The sequence below is a fragment of the Stegostoma tigrinum genome, chromosome 2 (assembly GCF_030684315.1).
Source record: "Stegostoma tigrinum isolate sSteTig4 chromosome 2, sSteTig4.hap1, whole genome shotgun sequence".
Taxonomy (NCBI): Eukaryota; Metazoa; Chordata; class Chondrichthyes; order Orectolobiformes; family Stegostomatidae; genus Stegostoma; species Stegostoma tigrinum.
The window spans coordinates 26,558,423-26,579,005 of record NC_081355.1 but is presented as its reverse complement, the minus strand read 5'-3'; the positions used below and the strand labels follow the sequence as shown (position 1 = coordinate 26,579,005).

The window sequence follows — 20,583 nt, the reverse complement described above, 5'->3', positions numbered from 1 at the left end:
TATTCAGCTCAGGAACCCTGCAGTCCAATGGTATCAATGTGGATTTCACTAGCTTCAAAATCTACCCTCCCCCCACTGCATCCCAAAACCAGCCCAGCTCGCCCCCCTCTCCCTAACCTGTTTTTCCTCCCTCCTATCCCCTCCTCCCACCTCAAATCGCACCTCCATTCCCTACTTCCTAACCTCATCCCACCCCCTTGTCCTCTCTGTCCTCCCCAGACTGACCTATCCCTTCCCTAGCTCCCCACCTTTATTCACCTCTCCAGGCTCCATCCCCGCCCCTTTAACTTGTCCATCTCCTCTCCACCTATCTTCTCCTCTATCTATCTTTGCTCCGCCTCCCCCTCTCTCCCTATTTATTTCAGAACGCTCTCCTCATCCCCCTTTTCTGATGAGGGGTCTAGGCCCGAAACGTCAGCTTTTGTGCTCCTAAGATGCTGCTTGGCCTGCTGTGTTCATCCAGCTCCACACTTTGTTACCTCAGATTTTTCAGCATCTACAGTTCCCATTATCTCTGTAAATATTAAATAGACCAATACCCACTGAGCAAATCATTTTTCCCAGCATGCCTTGCTCTGACTATCCCGCTTGCAAATACTGATGGCCCCCTCTACAACGCTGCCCCCACCCCACCTCCTTATATATGCATTGTTGCCTTATATATGCATTGTTTCTTTTATTTCAAGATGATGCAGAAGCCACTCTGGAGCAGAAGTGGAGTTGTAGGAGGCAGGCTTGTTGCTAATTCCTCTGAGGCCCCAGGACTCTCATCCTCAGAGGTCGAGAAGGTCGCTTCGAAAGGAGCCGAGTGTTTGACTGAAGAGGTACTGGAGATGCTGGCACTACCTGCAGGAGATGAGAGAGAAGGTGTCACAGTCATTGGTTAGAAGCAGCGTGCATTGAATGAATCTTTCAGCGGGGCCAATGTGAGAGATGCAGAGTAATGAAGAGTGCTACTTCCTCAATTGGTCGGACATAATGTCGCTGCATTCCCGTAGGAGCAATCCTGGTCTTCTTCCCCTGCAAGGGCCACCATTCACCTACGATATGGGGTGGGAGCCTGATATCCAGCACCCTTCCACCCTGGGCTCTTTCTGCCCTGTTAGAGGCTGCCTTCACCTGTAATTAGAGGAAGAATGGGCTTGAGTGAGATGCAGTTGGGTAACATGGCTGTTAATCCTGATGAAAGGTGGTGAAATATTCCAAGGCAGTGACGGGATCATGCATGGTTAGTAGTGTGGGACTTTGTGACTGGTGAGACTGAGTGAGAGAATGAGAATGGCAGATCATGAGCCTTGGTGGGTAGCAGAGATGGAATAAGTGGGAGGTGGCAAAGAGAAGAGTGTGACATTTATTTTGGCACACCGTAGAAGGTCGTGGACCTTCTTTTTGATAGCTGGCCATTCTTCTGGACCTGGAGGATGGTACTGATTTGGGTGGCAACCTTGGGTCTGCCCACCAAGTTCTGGTGGCATGTCATCGTTTTCCTATCCTCTGGGAAGCAGACATCGAACTCTGCACCATCCCCTTGACCTGGACCTTAGGGGCCTTGTCAGAGAGCCATGGTGCCATCCTCCCCTTCTCCAAATCTGTCTAAAGCTGAGCAGGGCAAGTGCAGAATGCCAGTGCTCGTTCAGAAGGAGAGTCACCTTTGAAATGTGGTGTATGCACAAGGGATGCCAGTCTTTTGATGGATATCTGATGAGTTGTGCTGTAATCACACATCGTAAGGTGGGGCTGGTATCGGATGTGATGGATACCATAGGAGTGGTGTTGGTAGTTAACATGACTAGCTTAGTCAGGTACAGTGCGAAAACCTACTAGGCTTCAAGACAAATCAAGGAACTCGTGCATCTTGGACTTAGACAGAAAAGCCTAAAATTTAACCCATTATTTCCACGGTACTGTCACATGCAAGAGGATCTCTCTGACACTTCAGTCTGAGAAGGACTAAGCAACGATGTCAAACAAGGCTTATTGACTTAATTAATTAGACTGAGAAACAGAGAGACAGAAGAGAGAAAAGGGAAGTCAATGGAGATAGTCAATGGAGAATAATTAGTTAAAGTCGTGGGCAGCATGGTGGCCCAGTGGTTAGCACTGCAGCCTCACAGCGCCAGGGACCCGGGTTCAATTCCAGCCTTGGGTGACTGTCTGTGTGGAGTTTGCACATTCTCCCCATGTCAGCGTGAGTTTCCCCCAGGTACTCCAGTTTCCTCCCACAGTCCAAAGATGTGCAGGCTAGGTGGATTGGCCATGCTAAATTGCTAATAGTGTTCAGGGGTGTGTGGCTTATAGGTGAATGGGTCTGGGCAGGATGCTTCAAGGGGCAGTGTGGACTTGTTGGACCAAATGGCCTGTTTCCATACTGTAGGTAATCTAATCTAAAAAGAAGGAAGATGCTTTTTAGAACTCAATATTATAAGAATTTCTATCAAAAAATGTTCAGAGAAAGAAATAAAATTGCACAGTTTATATTGTTTGATATCTGAGAAAGATTCTTGGGCATTGCATTAACATTAGTCACATTGTTTTAAGGGCAATTTACTCATGATAACTGGACGCCAGTTCTGCAATGAGGTCAATGAGAAGCAGTTGAACAAATTCAACAAATACTTAAAAAATGGGGGGCTCAGGGCAAGAAACCATTGTCTGAGGTAAATGCGATCAGCAAGTTATGCAGATTTGCAAATCGTGACATGCCACTCATTCTCCTGAAATTGATTGTCAATTGCACTTTAATAATGGCAGATGTCATCAACACACTGACATTTTCCAGAAAAATCTGGCTCATTAATTGCTATGCCTCAGTTATTGCAATCAAAATATTGTAATGAGGATTCCATTTCAATAAAGATTAAATCTCGATAAAACAAAATTCCAATGTAAGATTAACATTTGCAATCATAACAATTCTTAGGTCTACCACGATAGTGATTCAGATAGTCTAAACAGTATATAGTTTGGCTTAAATAAATAAGGTTTGATTATATCAAACATGACTGTATGTGCATGTGAGTCTCTGGTGTGTTTATGCAAGTGGCATTGAAGGAATGGAAAATGTTAGTTTTCTACAGCATTTGGATATTGTGAACAACTACTATTGTGATGAATAAACCATAACAGATATGAATGGTTAAAAATCAGACATGTTACAGATAGCTTTCTGCCCACAACAGGCTACCCAAGGCTATGTTTGAGGAACATTTGTATTCACACACAGATCAAGAGGCTGTGGTTTTTTTTAATGTGAGTGACAACAGGCTCTCCAGCCAGTTTCAGGCAAAAGCTCAAACCAGATATGGGCTGCCTTGAAATTAAGTAAACTCAGCAAGAGCCCAAAAAACTGTATGCTTGATTAATGTGATCAAGATTACAATTAGCAACTGACTTGTGATACAGCAGAGCCATCTGGCAAGACAGTCGTACCAACATAAATCTTTTGCAACAGTTTATCACTTATGCAGTGAGTTCCACCCACTATATGAAGACGATAACTAACAGTTATAGTAATAATTTTAGTTAAAGTCGTTAATACTTTCTGTAACATGGTCACAATTAGATAAGACTGGCTAATCAGTCTGATTGTGTGCCAGTTGCTCTTGAGGGAAGATTGTGAAAGCTTTTTACAGATGAGCATTAGCCTTCTTCCTAAAGGAGATTGGGCCTAATCACTAATTTTTTTCAAGAGCCTTGTACAAGCCATGCTTTCTCTTGCTCCTAAAAAGAGTTGCATTCAACTCATAATGTTAACTCCATTTTGCTTTCTACAGATGCTGCCAGACCTGCCGAGTAATTACAGTATTTTCAGTTTTTGTTTCAGGTTTACTCTTCTTCTTTTTCTGCTACTCCCTTTCCTTCCTCCTCTTCTTCCTCCTCTTTACCTTTGTCCTCATCTCCCTCTTTTGGCATTCCCCATGTTATATAGGATTGTCACAATGCTGGTCGATCCACTTCATGTCAGCCATTATTTTGGGATTTTGTGAGTGTTTTCTTTCAGCCAATGCCCTTCCTGGCATTCACCTCCTCATTTATTTGGGCTGGGCTTGGCATCTTAGAACATAAAACATAGAACATAGAACAGTACAGCACAGAACAGGCCCTTCAGCCCACAATGTTGTGCCGACCATTGATCCTCATGTATGCACCCTCAAATTTCTGTGACCGTATGCATGTCCAGCAGTCTCTTAAATGTCCCCAATGACCTTGCTTCCACAACTGCTGCTGGCAACGCATTCCATGCTCTCACAACACTGTGTAAAGAACCCGCCTCTGACATCCCCTCTATACTTTACACCAACCAGCTTAAAACTATGACCCCTCGTGCTAGCCATTTCTGCCCTGGGAAATAGTCTCTGGCTATCAACTCTATCTATGCCTCTCATTATCTTGTATACCTCAATTAGGTCCCCTCTCCTCCTCCTTTTCTCCGATGAAAAGAGACCGAGCTCAGTCAACCTCTCTTCATAAGATAAGCCCTCCAGTCCAGGCAGCATCCTGGTAAACCTCCTCTGAACCCTCTCCTAAGCATCCACATCTTTCCTATAATAGGGCGACCAGAACTGGATGCAGTATTCCAAGTGCGGTCTAACCAAAGCTTTATAGAGCTGCAACAAGATCTCACGACTCTTAAACTCAATCCCCCTGTTAATGAAAGCCAAAACACCATATGCTTTCTAAACAACCCTGTCCACTTGGGTGGCCATTTTAAGGGATCTATGTATCTGCACACCAAGATCCCTCTGTTCCTCCACACTGCCAAGAATCCCATCCTTAATCCTGTACTCAGCTTTCAAATTCGACCTTCCAAAATGCATCACCTCGCATTTATCCAGGTTGAACTCCATCTGCCACCTCTCAGCCCATCTCTGTATCCTGTCAATGTCCCGCTGCAGCCTACAACAGCCCTCTATACTGTCAACGACACCTCCGACCTTTGTGTCGTCTGCAAACTTGTTGACCCATCCTTCAATCCCCTCATCCAAGTCATTAATAAAAATTACAAACAGTAGAGGCCCAAGGACAGAGCCCTGTGGAACCCCACTCACCACTGACTTCCAGGCATCGATGCAAGCTGGCTTGCCTGCAAGAGTGCCTTTCATACAGGTTTTTCCTTTGCTGTATTTATTTTGAATACATGTGCTCATGGCATCGAGACATCAGTGAAAGGCCAGCATTTATTACCTATTCCTATTTGCTCTTGAGAATGCGGTGGTGATCCTTTGTGTGTACTAAGGCATCCCCACCACGCTAATGGATAGCTAGTTCCAAGGTTTTAAACAAATAGCAATGAGGAATCACTGTTATTAGCCCGTACATTGCAGTAGCAACCACTGGAGGTTTGTGGTTTGGGTAGGGTATTGCCGTCAATGCGCTTTCCTATGTTGAGTTATTGGGCCTATGTCAGTAACAGTGGTGGATGAGAAACCAAACAACAAGATGGAGTTAATGGCATGAAACAATTGGTACATGTTACCTTCTCTAGTTAGGCATAATGGTAAAGGCTATAATGAGCCAGGAATGACATATCTGTCTCTGTTGGTACCTTACGCTAGATTGCTACTCTCCAACTGAAGACACGTGATATAGTTAGATTGAGTCAACTTAATGTGACTTAAACATTAACTTGTCAGAACCATTACCTTATACAACAATTTAGAATTACATTATAGCACTGATTTAGGCTGTCGTGTGGCTTGTTGGGCAACGTGAAAAGGATAATGTTCCCAAGCACCTGCTGCCTTCATTCTTTAGTGAATGGAATCCACATTTGAGAGGCGTTGTTAAAGGAGTGTTAAAGTGAGCTGCTGCACTGTCTCCTCTACATAATACCCATGATGACCACTATACTGACCTAATTCTCTGAGGACTGAGAACTCGCTGTGCAATAGTTTTACTGCCACAGCATAACATACAGGTTAGGCAAAGATGTGTCGAGAAGCAATAATTTTGTTGTAAAAAACAATAGAAGTTCATGGAGAGTCATTTTAAAATGTGTGATATGTTCAAGGTAACTTTTGATCTCTAGAAATCCAAAACAAGAATCAGAAAAGGTATCAGTGATAATGGGAACTGCAGATGCTGGAGAATCCAAGATAATAAAATGTGAGGCTGGATGAACACAGCAGGCCCAGCAGCATCTCAGGAGCACAAAAGCTGACGTTTCAGGCCTAGACCCTTCATCAGAGAGGGGGATAGGGTGAGGGTTCTGGAATAAATAGGGAGAGAGGGGGAGGCGGACCGAAGATGGAGAGAAAAGAAGATAGGTGGAGAGGAGAGTATAGGTGGGGAGGTAGGGAGGGGATAGGTCAGTCCAGGGAAGACGGACAGGTCAAGGCTTACTTTCCTCAGATGTCCCAATAATGTGTAAACTGCAATCAGGCCAGCCAATGATAAAAATAAAGCACACGAGGAGCTTAGTGAATGACTTCCCTTCTAATCTGCTCATAGAAAGGTGTTAATTGTTTTTAAAGATTTGACTCTTGGCTATTTCCAACGGCGTGTATCTGTTTTGATGGTAACCATGGTGATAGATTTTGATAAACAACTGAATGAGTGAACTGAGATAATGGGAACTGCAGATGCTGGAGAATTCCAAGATAATAAAATGTGAAGGGTCTAGGCCCGAAACGTCAGCTTTTGTGCTCCTGAGATGCTGCTTGGCCTGCTGTGTTCATCCAGCCTCACATTTTATTATCTTGAATGAGTGAACTATTGGAATGAAACTTTTGGCAAAATGTGATTGGTGCATTAGACGAAGAGTAGCCACCTTTTGTCTTCTGGTAGAAATTCTCTCAAAGAACATCCAACAAATGCACAATGAAGCTTACAGATCACTCTGTCTTTCAGTTTTAGCCTCAGAGCTAAGGACCAACATAACTATAATCAAAAATATATGTGATGCATATAAATGGGCTATTAACATTATGAGCTACAGTTTCCAAAGACTCACCAACACTGGGCATATTCTTCAATGTGCTTCTATTTCCCTGCCCTATATCCTGTCACCATTGGTCAAAAACACATTCCATCCTCATGCTATGTCACCTACCTCTACCAGTTGAAAAACCAATTCACACTTCATTATCTAATTCGATGTTTATTGATGTCAGTCAAACAGCCTCTTTGCTCATGCTGAAAACATTTATAACTAATTAAAAAATGCTGAGTCCAAAGAATGGTTTACAAAACTCAATTTATAATGCCATTGCGATTCTTTTCCTGGATTTCCAACAGCACTATTTCTGATAGTTGGCATGGTGCCTCACCTCGGCCTGGGTTTGATTCCAGACTTGGGTGACTGTCTGTCTGTGTGGGGCTTGCACATTCTCCCTGCACCTGCATGTATTTTCTCCAGGTGCTCTGGTTTCCACTCATAGTCCAAAGAAGTTAGGTTAGGCGGATTAGCCGCACTAAAACTGACCCTGGATTGTCCAGGGATGTGCAGGTTAGGTGGGTTAACCATGGTGAAAAGTCCCAAGCGAGAGTATGGGTATGGGGTGGTCTAGGTGGGACGCTCTTTAGAGTGTTGGCTGAATTGGCTGAGTGGCTTCTTTCTGCACAGTAACGATTCCACAAGCAGCTCCCTGGAAATTAATATTTCATTTCATTATGTAGATGACAAGACAATCAGGAATTCTAGATCCCTATTATTAAGCACTGTTGCTCCTATGTATGATGCATGATGCATTGAAGTGTAACACACAAATAGAAAGTACAGTGTGATTAAATGCCCATTTAACTTTTCAATGTCATGCTTCTCAACATTAATCCTCAGACCTCAAATACAGCCGTAATTAGCAAGCTTATGTGAGCATATTCCCAGGGCACTTAACATATAGCTAATTATATTTCCAATCCTAATATCAGCAACAGAAAATAATCCCCATTTTTGCAGATAGAATGTCAGCTAAATGCATCAATGGAGCAGTGTGGTTAAAATATGAGGAAAAAATAGCATATTTTATGACAAATTCAGCAGCCGATTTGCTTGGAGAAAAGAACAAAACAAAAAATAAAATGCTGGAAATATTTGGCAAGTCTGACAGCATTTTAGACAAGAGAAACTAAGTTAAAGGTAAGGATTTTACCAGTTCACCGCAGACGGCTGGGAAGTAGCAGCAATGACTATCAGGAGGTCCAACTTTGGGATTGCCCCTTCCACTTCCAAGACTGCTTGGTAAATTAAGCTGACCTCACATAGTATGCGTGGATTTGCCCCAGGGAATGGGTGTCCCATTTCCCAGCATGCCTCACTTGGCACCCAGGCTGAAAGACTGACCATAACACTGTATGCCTTAGACTTAATTGGGTGGGAGTGGGAAGACAATCCTCCTTATAGATGCCGCAGTGGCTCAGCGATTAGCACTGCTGTCTCGCAGCACTTAGGTTCAATTCCAGCACTGGGTTCCCGTCTGTGTGCAGTTTGCACATTCTCCTCATGTCTTCATGTGTTTCCTCCTGGTGCTCCAGTTTCCTCCCACAATCCAAAGATGTGCAGATTAAGTGGATTGGCCATGCTAAATAGTGTCCAGGGATGTGCAGGCTAGGTGAATTAGTTGTAGGAAATGCAAGGTTACATCAATAGGGTAGGGCAGTAAGTCTGGGTAGGATACTGTTTAGAGGGTCATCGTGTATTCAGTTGGCTGAATGGACTGCTTCCACACTGTAGGGGTTTTATGGCTGATTCACACTTCACACTCTCTCTCCTGATTAAGTGTGAGACCCTACCTCCAAACCTATCTTTGAGGTAGGGGGTTGCGTTTAATTCCACCCTTAATTTAGCAAACCTCACCCAACCACTCATACTGTTCCTGCCAGGACATTTAGATTGAAGCAAGATCCTTAGTTTCCAATAGAGACAAGAGGCAAGTAAAATGCACATAAAAACAAGGGAAAACACAAAGACGCTGACCTACAGAAACTAGGATTTTTATAAAGGTCCAGACCTGCATAAGTAAAGACAGATGGCTGGAAGGATAGAAAAAGAGACATATTTAAAGACTGAAAGCATTTACTAGTTGAGGGGACAGATGTTATATGGGAAGCAAAGATCAGACAGACATAAGAGATTAGTACAGTGGGAGATTGTGTGAAAAGCAGTCGAATTAGAACTAGAATCAGATCCAAATTGAGACGTACACAGAGTAAGACATCGAGGCACGCAGTGAGAAATAAAGGAACAGAGAGACAGTGATTAGCGTAGACCTCCACATGGGTAAAACAAAATGTTTTCCTGAATTGTACACATTGCTTTGAGGCCGACTGGGACACTGCTGAAGTCAGGCAGGCATCCAAGTTTCCATGGGTATGGGAAAACAGACCCTCAGGAGGTGACTGACAGACTGCCCCATGCAAGTATGGTGGCCTCCCACTGACACTGCAAGCTTCAGAGGGACTGTTATTGAAGGGCAAGTGATATTCTGATGTAACCGTGGAGACCCCATTCTCATGAGGGTTTGAGGATGCAAAGGTTCTATCACTACTTTGTAACAGAATTGGTGATGGAGGACAGACAGAGTAGGGGAGAAGTTATGTTGCAATAAATGCACAGAATCCTGAAGAAAATGTCTACTAATTTGTTTTTTAAATATCAGCGCACTGTTGTGTTCACATGATATTCTGTGGCTGGCGACGTTAACGGAAATTCTGATTTTCTATCGGTTAACACCGCTGTTAACAATTGAACAAAGGAATAGTGTATGGATATGTGTCTAATCATCTAGTCCAATTTTAGACTAAAAGTCTTATCATGAAAAAGAAAACAAGTTATCTCTTGTGCTTTTTCTTCTATCTGTTATCTCGGAGCATAAAAGGGGCCCCATACATCTTGTTTTAAAATACAAAGAGCCATGTTTCTGAGTCACTGATAAATGTAACAGGGATTTGTTTTTCTTCCCAGTCTCTTGACAAGATGGTGCTAGCCCCACTGAATAGGATTATGTACAAAAGCAGTCATAACAGGTCAACATGATGCATATCACACTGCTGGCCCATACATTTCAGAGTTAAGTGTTTAGTTCCTCACTAAACCACTGTGTCAGCAAGCTGCAAAAGCACAACGTTGGGGTAAATTCTCAGTTTACAATTGTTCATATAAAATATTTCACATGTTTGTACCAATTTCCTTGCAAAATGATGGACTCATTAATACCTACATTAGAACGATACAAACAGGAATTAGTGATTACATGTCAAATCTGCCCCGAGAAAATACATCTGACTGTGTTTTGTGAGTAACATCTTGTATCTGTCTTTATCTCAGCCCCAATCATCTATAATGGATAGTCCAGGACAGACAGCACAACAGATTTTATAATTGTTAGTTATAGACTCAGCCAAAATTAGTAGCAAGGTCAAAGAACTTCTGGAGTGAAATAAATAAAAATTCTGTTAAACAGAAACTGAAATATCAACAGATGCAATAGATGTCAAATTAACAAATTATTGCCAGGTTAACTCCAATTATGAGCATTCAGAAAACATATTTATAGTTCCATTGCCTGGCAATTTGCCCACAACAATATAGATTTGTATTTATAGTTAGTCAATTGGTAATATAGAATTGAGTCCTACTGAAGACAAAGACATTTTGCTGAACCTTTTTGTCCTGTACTCATCAAAACAACTTGCATTAATAGAGTAAAGGGAAAATATTTTCTATATTGTATGAGACAGAGGGCTGATTGCTTAGTAAATGGACTCTAAGTGGGAAAGGTGTTGCCATAGAGAATGCAGCAGCTAATAATGCCAAGTGCCAAGTTATCTTTAACTTTTAAAGCAGGCAGATTGACTGATTGGTCAAGGCAGTGGTCTGAGAAACAAGCCACAGTGTGTGAACATGTTCTTTCTGTCTGCAAAGATCAGGATCCTGCGTATAAATATTTGTAGCTTCCAGTTCATTCAAGTTTACCACAATGCAAGCCTGACTGTCAATCCTGAATTGGTTATTCGCATAATTCTTCACACACCAGGATTATTTAGCAGAATTGACTGGTCACAGAATTACAATGTTGGACATCATATTGTCAGTTTTGCAAGTGTGGGCTGGTCAAGTTTAATCACTATCTTGCTTGTTACAAGCAACGGAAGGAATATGTTGTTTGATGTGACCTTGCAGGCCCTTGGTATGTACAACCTACATAACTGACATGGAAATGGCATTGAAATTCATATAACACATGACTCATTTGTGTGATAAGCAGAACCTTTTTTTTGGCTTGACAGCTATATCCTGCTATGGGAACACCATTCATGTTATTGCACAATAGCAGTATGAAACAGCCTGCTTTACCTGGCACAAACTTTGAGATATCTCTAGGGCTATCTGAGGTAGATTGGGAACTTATGAGCACCAAAGGTGATAGTTTCCTGTGTGACCTCAAGTTTGTTTGATATAAGGGAGAAATAAGATGCTCTGGGTAGCCATTATCCCACAGGATGACTTTTATGCACCCAATTTCAGCATTTAGTTTGCAAATAATGATTTAGGCCCTATTTACAAGATTACCGATAAAACTATCCTTTATCACAGGTGGAACTATAGGAATCCCAATGTGATTATTAATCGATAAAGAGAGGTTTGTTACAGACAGCACTGATGAAACCCCTGGTTGATCTCCCATCTACAGCATCAAGAAAAGGGAATTATTTGACTGGTCCATTTCAAATTAATTACGAAATATAAGGAAATACCTTCATGAAACTGTGAATTCAAATATAACAAACCTGTCAACTACACACCAGAAATATGCAGAGATTCAAAGTTAGGTGTCAGTCCATTGTAGGCATGTTTCTCCTGGAACCCGACAAAGATGTATGTAGGAGCTATCTATTTGAACATGCCTGGTATCATTAAAAATGAATTCATCTGTGTGAGTTGCTGAGTTCATTCGTTTAATGCACACTGATTCACATAATTGTGGTGGGTCTAGAGTCCCGCAACATAGCGCTGCAGTGCAAATGTCTATGGCTCCCCTGAGTGTACATTGGTGAATAGGCACGTAATATCATTACATCACTTTTTGCATTTCTTGAGCAGCTTGTGTATACAAAGATGCATGCAGCATACTCCACTCTGTGTTCCAATTCAATCAAATTGGTGACAGCCATTTTCCGGTTTATTTCTAGGTCTATTTTCTGGTTATTCAGCATCAGTGTCCCTAATATAACATTTAAACAAAGCTTGACATTTAACTATCAATTATCATCAACTAAAAACAATGAACATCATCAAATGATCATTATTTGGCTTTATTGTCATATGTATTCAATTGAGTACCATGAAAAGTCTACAAATTGTCACTTACAGCACCATTTTAGGTACGTAATTACCTAGGTACCCATTCTGTAAGAAATAGGAGCAGAAACAGGGCATTGAATCTGCTCGGTCATTCAATGAGGTCATGATTGAATTGATAATCCTCAATATCATTTCCCTGCCTTTTCGCTGCAACATTTGATCCCCTTCCTTATTAAAAATCTGCCTCAGCCTTGAACATACTCAACAACACATCCTCTACAGCTCTCTGTGCTAGGGAATTAAAAGACACAAGACTGCTTTTATTGTGCCCTGACTGTTTTAGAGATGGTTAAACTGTTTGAGACTTTGTTTTTTTCCTTTTTTCACAATCTTCTTCATACTGAAAGGAACATGCATACTTTGCCTGACCTTCTGGATGGTTCTTTCTGTCTCTAAGTTTTACAGGACACCTTGTTGCTAGGAAACAGCAGGTCTTTTTTCTCTTCTATCCTTGTTTTAATGTACTGCAACATTCACTCCAGGTATTTTAAAAATCTCATTCAGATGCATATAAACTTGAGACTTCCCTGTACCAGGGACAGGAATTGTGCAGGAGGTCCTCATTAGTGTGGAACTCTCAAGGCTCCATGCCTCCAAAGGATGTCTGCCAATGGATGCCTTCCAAGGCACTGGGGAATGACAATGATCAGACTGTCTTCACCTCAGAAATGATGTAAGAATAATAAAACAAAATTGAAAATATATCAGCAGTAGTGTGATATGTGTAATTTATCCATGTCTGACTCAATTGTTAAAATACTTTGACATTTTTTAATTGTTTGCAATTAATGAGCTGTTGCAGGGCCCATCGCGTGTTTCTCAAAATATAATGGCTGCAGAGAGAGAAACACAACATCGTTGAATGAGATTTATTGTGTTTTTGAGCATTCCTAACTGAATGTTCTGGTGAGCTGTGACTTGCATGATGACCACTTTGTGAACCATGGTTTTAAATGTGAGTACCGCTGGCCTCTCTAAAGGATATCGATTTACTTAATACTCACTGTCTATAAATGAGACAGGTGCAGTAGCATTCAAAACATTTGAACATTGGTGCTGGGTCAAAATAACTGGACAAGGCAGACTGTTAGATGGATAGCCACATAAAATAAGGATGTCCAGCACTCAGTAGCAAATGTGTCTGAAAAATCTCCATTCCACATTCAAGGTGGTAGAGGGCACAGGGTCCAATTTAACTAAATAAGGGAGGCTGGTGGAGTTAGGTCTACACCTCAAGGTGATGGAAGTTTGGTGATTGGCATCTGGCAATAGTCATGCAGATACATCATTGTTGTATGAATGCTGTGTTGATCAGGTTGTCCCCAGCATCCTTGTACGTCTCTCAGTTGCTCAGGCATCTGTGAAAGACTCTTGGATATATGGTCTCTTAGTCATCAGTGATAATAGGAACTGCAGATGCTGGAGAATCCAAGATAATAAAATGTGAGGCTGGATGAACACAGCAGGCCCAGCAGCATCTCAGGAGCACAAAAGCTGATGTTTTGGGCCTAGACCCTTCGTCAGAGAGGGGGACGGGGTGAGGGTTCTGGAATAAATAGGGAATCTTCCCTGGACTGACCTATCCCCTCCCTACCTCCCCACCTATACTCTCCTCTCCACCTATCTTCTTTTCTCTCCCTCTTCGGTCCGCCTCCCCCTCTCTCCCTATTTATTCCAGAACCCTCACCCCATCCCCCTCTCTGACGAAGGGTCTAGGCCCAAAACATCAGCTTTTGTGCTCCTGAGATGCTGCTGGGCCTGCTGTGTTCATCCAGCCTCACATTTTATTATCTTGGTCTCTTAGTCATGCTCTGCCAAATCCTTTTTGACTGTGAAGGGCTGATCTTCCACGTGGCTCTTCCTCTTGCAACATCTATACTATATCATAAGGTTTAAGATATAGGTTTCAACATTACAATATCATAAGGTTTAAGATAAAGATTGAGGATAACAAATGAGACAGGTGAAAATAATAGATTGGAAGAAAAACTGATTTCTAAAAATATAGGAATAATACAAGGGAAATTAAACTTATGCATATTACCGATAAAGATAGAAATAGTATAGCAGTAGAACATTTAAAATGAGTGCAAATGAAATATATCCAGCAACCAAAAAAAGCAAATTAGCCTGTAAGTGAACACCATAGATAAATAACAAGCAATGTAAAATGTAAAACTAAAGATAAAGATATACCCATTGTCCCAATACAATGGCTTTAAGAGGTGTATTTTCTCCTGTATTTCCCTTGAAGAGAGGTTTTAAGGCAGAGGTGAAAAGCTGTCTGTTGAAAATTCACAATGTAAACTGCTTGTGAGGTCTCCCGGCCAATGTAGTAGTCCCCTTCCAGTTCAGGTGTAATCTGTCCTTCTTATAAAGGTCACTGCCACTCCAGAAGACATTCCAATGATCCAAAAATGTGAATCATTCTCCCATCCACTAGCTCCTCAGCCGTACATTCATCTGCTCTATCCTCCTGTTCCTGCCCTTGCTAGCTCATGGCACTGGGAGTAATCCAGATATTACTACCCTCATGGACCTAATTTTTAAATTCCTGCCTAACTTCCTATATTCTCTCCTCAGAATCTCATCCTTTTCACTTCCTATGTCATTAGTACCAACATGTAGAACAACTTCCTTCTGGTTCTTCTCCCCTTTGAGAATATTCTGTACCATCTCTGAGATATCCTTCCACCTGGCATCTTCCACCTTCATCCTGGCACCAGGGAGACAACATACCATTCTGGCCTCTTGCTGTCAGCTGCAGAAATGCCTGTCTGTGCCTCTGATGAGACAGTGCCCTGTCACAATCGATTGCTTCAAGCCTGACATGCACCTCGTTGTGTAATAGCCAGTCTCGCTATTAGAAATCTGGCTGTCAGTGCTACAGTCCCCTGAGAGTCCATCACCCTCTATGTTTTCTAAAACGGCATACTTGTTTGAGATGGGGGTAACCACAGGAGACTCCTGCATGACCTGCCTCCCTCTCCTAATTTTTGTGGAGGTCACCCATCTACCTGATCGTATCTTTGGTTTATCTCCATTCCTGAAATTACCATCCAACACACCCTCGAGCTCCTGTAAATTCCTCATTGTCTCTGACTGCTGCTCCAGCTGATCCATGCGATCCGATTGGATTCACAGCCAAACATATTTCCTGCAGATGTAATCATCAGTAACATGGAAATGCTCCCTAATCTTTTACATCCAACAGGAAGAGCATAACCCTCTACCAAAAGCCCTCATTGCACCTTAACAATCTACAGACCCAGAAAACAGCCCAGCCTAACTGCTCTAAAAAAAAACTGCTTCAGGCTAACTTAGTACCTATGTTTCATATTTTTAAAGACAGATTTCAATAAAACATATAATCAAAGAGCCCACTCTACTCACTATTGTAGATTTATAAAAAAAAACAGTAAGATGACAATTTAAAGAAGCCACTTAGCTGCCCTCCTGCTGTGAGCTCTCCCACAAAGGTTTCTCCAAGGTCAGCTGTGAATTTCGCTCTTTGGTTATTTTTCTTAGGCAAACTCTGATGTCCAGACATACTTGAAATCAAACATCAAAACAGTCAGCCGTGCAGATTCACCACTGGGTCAGATGGCAGTGCAGGTCATTTCTCTGTTTGATTCACGTCCCATGTTACCTTTGTTTGTCTTCCTCCTTTCTAAAATGTCATTGTTTTGATTCCCCCCCCCCAACTTCTAAAACAATGCCATAGCTTGTAAAACAGTAATTACTGATCCTAGAATTCAAGGAAATCAGCTCCAACATTGAAAATGCTTCGAAAAAGGAGCGTCCGTTACAGCCACAATTTTTTCCTGTCCATCCCAGTGTTCGACAAGGTTCCACATGGCAAACTGGTTAGCAAGGTTAGATCACATGGAATACAGGGAGGCAAGCCATTTGAACACAGAACTGACTCAAAGGTAGAAGACAGAGGGTGGTGGTGGAGGATTGCTTTTGAGACTAGAGTTCTTTGATGTGGGGTGTGCCACAAGAATCAGGGCTGGGTCAACTGATTTTCATCATGTGTATAAATGATTTGGATGTGAATATAGGAGGTATGGTTAGTAAGTTTGCAGATGACACCAAAATTGAAGGTGTAATGGACAGCCAAGAAGGTTACCTCAGAGTATATTGGTGTTTTGCTTAGATGGGCAAATGGGCCAAGGAGTGACAGATGGAATTGAATTTAGATGAATGTGAGGTGCTGCATTTTGGAAAGGCAAATCGGGCAGGACTAATATACATAAAGGAAAGGTTCTGGGGAATGTTGCTGAACAAAGAGACCTTGGAATGCAGGTTCATAGTTCCATGAAAATGGAGTTGCAGGCAGATAAGTTAGTGAAGAAGACGTTCGCTATGCTTGCCTTTATTGGTCAGTCATTGAGTGAAGGAGTTGGGAGGTCATGTTGCAGATGTACAAGGTATTGGTTAGGACACTTCTGGAACACTGTGTACAATTCTGTTCTCCCTGCTACAGGAAGAATGTTGTGAAACTTGAACGGGTTCAGAAAAGATTTACAAGGATGTTGCCAGGATTGGAAGGTTTGAGCTGAGGGAGAGGCTGAATAGGCTGGGGCTATTTTCTCTGGAGCTTCGGCGGCTGAGGGGTGACTTTATAGAGGTTTATAAATCATGAGGGTCATGGATAGGGTAAATAGTCAAGGTCTTTTCCCAGAGGGTGGGGAGCCCAAAACTAGACATCTTGGTTTAAGGTGAGAGAGCAACAATTTAAAAGGGACCCTTTTAATGCAGAGGGTAGTGCATGGATGGAATGAACTACAGAGGAAATGGTGGAGGCGGATACAAACATAATATTTAAAAGGTATCTGGGTGTGTATAAAAATAGGAAGGGTATAGAGGGGTAGGGGCCAAATGCTGTCAAATGGGACTAGATTTACGTAGGCAATCTGGTCGGCATGGACGAGTTGGACCAAACGGTCTGTTTCCATGCTGTCAAACTCTATGTCTCTATGACTCTATTAGGTGGAGGAGATGTTTCTGTTGGTGGGTGTGATCATACCCAGACACTATCAAGTTAAGGTAGTCTCTGATTCCAATGGGGAATTCAGGAGAGCCTTCTTTCCCCAGAGTGTGCTGAGAAGGTGGACCTGAGTATCATAAGGAATAGTCCAAGTGCACAGTAGAAATGCAATGAATAGGATTTTAGATAAGCACATAGGAAAGGGATAGAAGGATATACAGAAGGGCCAATAAGAAAGAGCGGGTGAAGGTTCAAGTGGAGCATAAACATCAGCGTGGATGCATCAGACTGAATATTTTTGAGTGTGCTTTGAAATCTTTTTAATATTATTCAATATTTAAATTATGGTTATTACCTAAATATTCAACCATCATAATAGAGAGTGGTGGTCCTTCTGGATATAAGTATGCCATGGCGTAGGAAATCATCATTATACAGTGCAAATAAATATCATATCAAATTCTGCTGCTACTTAGCTTTTAATGTTCCAAGCACATAATAAATCCTAACAATAATTTTAAGCGAAATGGCATTGTGCCTTCACTGCTTGCAAAGCAGGTTATATTACCTTTTCTGTAATTATTGGACAGTCATTAGTGTTTTTTGCTTTAGATTTCCATCATCTGCAGACTAATATCACATTATAGAGAATAATATTATGCATAATGGCTGCTTCCTGGCCAAATTATTTAACCAGCATCTGGCACAGTAATGTAAAACATTATCCGACACTTATACACTTATGGGACTCAATATAATCAAAAATAAACAGCTGGCAAATGTCAGATACATCACAAAAACAATTTGAATAATGGAAATTTTGTAAGTTATGGAAGGCTGATTCAACATGACAGAGGTTTGAACAGGTAACCGAATTGCTGGATATTATGGCCAGATAGTCGTTTCTGAGGGATAATAGGGAATTGCGTGAGAACCCTGTGGAATCTCTCCTATATCAGACTCTGAAGGAGTTCCTGGGAAATTGAAAATTTCACTGGGCAATTCCCCTACGCTCAGAACCCTCCAAAAGTATCCCTTTAATTGAGGAAATTTAGATGGTCCTTGTTGAAGCTAAATAAACAGTTACCCAGGGAAAGTTAGATTAAAAAAAAAAGTTTAACTTCTGAGCAACCATCAAACTGAGACCAAATTTACCTCATAAACCTCAAATACACTCCCACACACCCACACACCAACCTGACACCTCCCCACTACCCTAGGAACCCAACTTGCCTCCCCTCCAAACCTTACCCCCGACCGACAACGTTTCTTTATCCATGGAACACCAACATCACCTCTCCCAGTCAGGCCTGACACACCTATCCCACTGCAGACCTGATAACCCCCACACCTCCCATCCCCCAGTTCTAGACCCAATGTCCACTGCTTCCTCTCCAGACCTGACTACTCTGCACCCTCTGATACCCAGTTCCCCTATTACCTTCCGGGTCTGACATGTACCCTGTCCACCAGACCCAATATCTCCCATCCTTACCTACCCAAACACTTGATCTTGTGCCTTGCCAACTTAACTTCAAGCATTCAAAACTAGGTAGATTGGCCATGCTAAATTGCCACCTAGTGTCAAGAAATGTGCAGGATAGGTAGATTAGCCGTTAGAAATTCAGGGTTGCAAGGATAGGGTAGGGGAGTGGTTTTGGGTGGGATGTTCTTCAGATGTATGGTGTAGCCCCGATGGGCCAAATAGCCTGCTTCCACACTGTAGGGATTCTATGATTCTATAATTCACGCTGGCACACGACTCAGCTTGCACCCTGACTGCCTGGCCCCCTACCACAGCATCTTAGTTATCTAACACTGTCAGCAGAACATCCCTTTCTTTATCTCTCATACCTTCCTTTGGTTTCTCTTTGGATGCATTTATGCATTATTAAAGTGCAGCAAACAATTATTCAATATATGAGAGTAAACTTCTATCAGTGGATACTCATCACTGCTTCTCCCTGAGTGCTGGGTATTATGGCAAATGGACATTTTGGTACCTGGCACAAATGGAAAGGACCTCTGCTTGGTTTTGAGTGTTCATGTGTTTTCAAAATGGTTGCAGTTAGATGTGACCTTTAGAGGATGCCAGTGGTTTGTGGTAGTTGAACTAATATGCACGTATGCTTAGTGAGGGAAACTTTCCATCATTTGACCTTCATGTGTGTAGATAACAACTTCATTTAAACAGAAACAGGATGGTTCTACAACTGGGTGTACAGTTCACAGCTCCAAATTAACACCTGGGCAGTGAAGATTGAAATATTTAAGCTTTAATGTTCAAAAAGTGAGTTTGGGTCTGGTGTCGGGTTAAGCGTTTAAAAACTGAAAAAAAGTCAGATTTCTAACCCAAGCCTACTCACATTCATCCAAATCTGCCTTTGGTTGAGGTTGGAAGGTGGAAAGTCAAAACACACCAAAATATCGAAGGGCAGGAATATTCTAAAGAGAAAATATAAAGGAGGAACATGTATCATGGATAAAGGGGAGCCTGTTGGTATACTATACCTAGATGTCCATAAGCCAGGATTATATGGAATACGCCTCACTTGCCTGGATGGGTGCAGCTCCGACAACACTCAAGAAGCTTGACACCATCCAGGACAAAGCAACCTGCTTGATGGGCACCACATCTACAAGCATCCACTCCCTCCACCACTGACTCTCAGTAACAACAATGCACACAGAAATTCACCAAAGATCCTTAGACAGCACCTTCCAAACCCAGGACCACTTCCATCTAGAAAGTCAAGGGCAGCAGGTGTATAGAAACACCACCATCTGCAAGTTCCCCTCCAAGCCACTCACCATCCGGACTTGGAAATAAATTGATATTCCTTCACTGTCACTGAGACAAAATCCTGGAATTCCCTCCCAAATAGCACTGTGGGTCAACCTATAGCACATGGACTGCAACAGTTAAGAAGGCAGCTCACTATCACCTTCTCAAGGGCAATTAGGAACAGGCAATAAACTCTGGCCAGCCAGCAATACATGCTTCATGAATGAATAAAAACAAAATATTATGATATTCCTAGCCTCACTGCCATTTAGTTTATCAGCATGGATTCTGCTTGGCCAGTTTCTTGAGAATCAGAAATGCTAGCAGCTACATCCCAGTGACAACTGGGCACATCCTCCTAAATCCATTGTGCTTGGCTCAGCTGTCTGCTCTGAACTTTCCCAGGATGCCTCTCACCCCTCACCCATTCTTAGACCTCTGACCTTCCTAGATATCCAATTCCACTGCTCAGACCCCTACCCCACAAGGTGTCAGATATATACC

At 42.2% G+C, this 20,583-nt stretch overlaps 1 long non-coding RNA gene across 1 annotated transcript in view; it reads right to left on the bottom strand.

Moving 5' to 3' along the window:
- Positions 1-508: 508 nt before the first annotated feature.
- Positions 509-20,583, bottom strand: part of LOC125449099 (uncharacterized) — a 37,882-nt gene continuing 17,807 nt past the window's right edge. The window contains exon 3 of the long non-coding RNA XR_007246815.2: positions 509-1,119. This is a non-coding gene — a long non-coding RNA (uncharacterized LOC125449099). The remainder of the gene's footprint in view (positions 1,120-20,583) is intronic.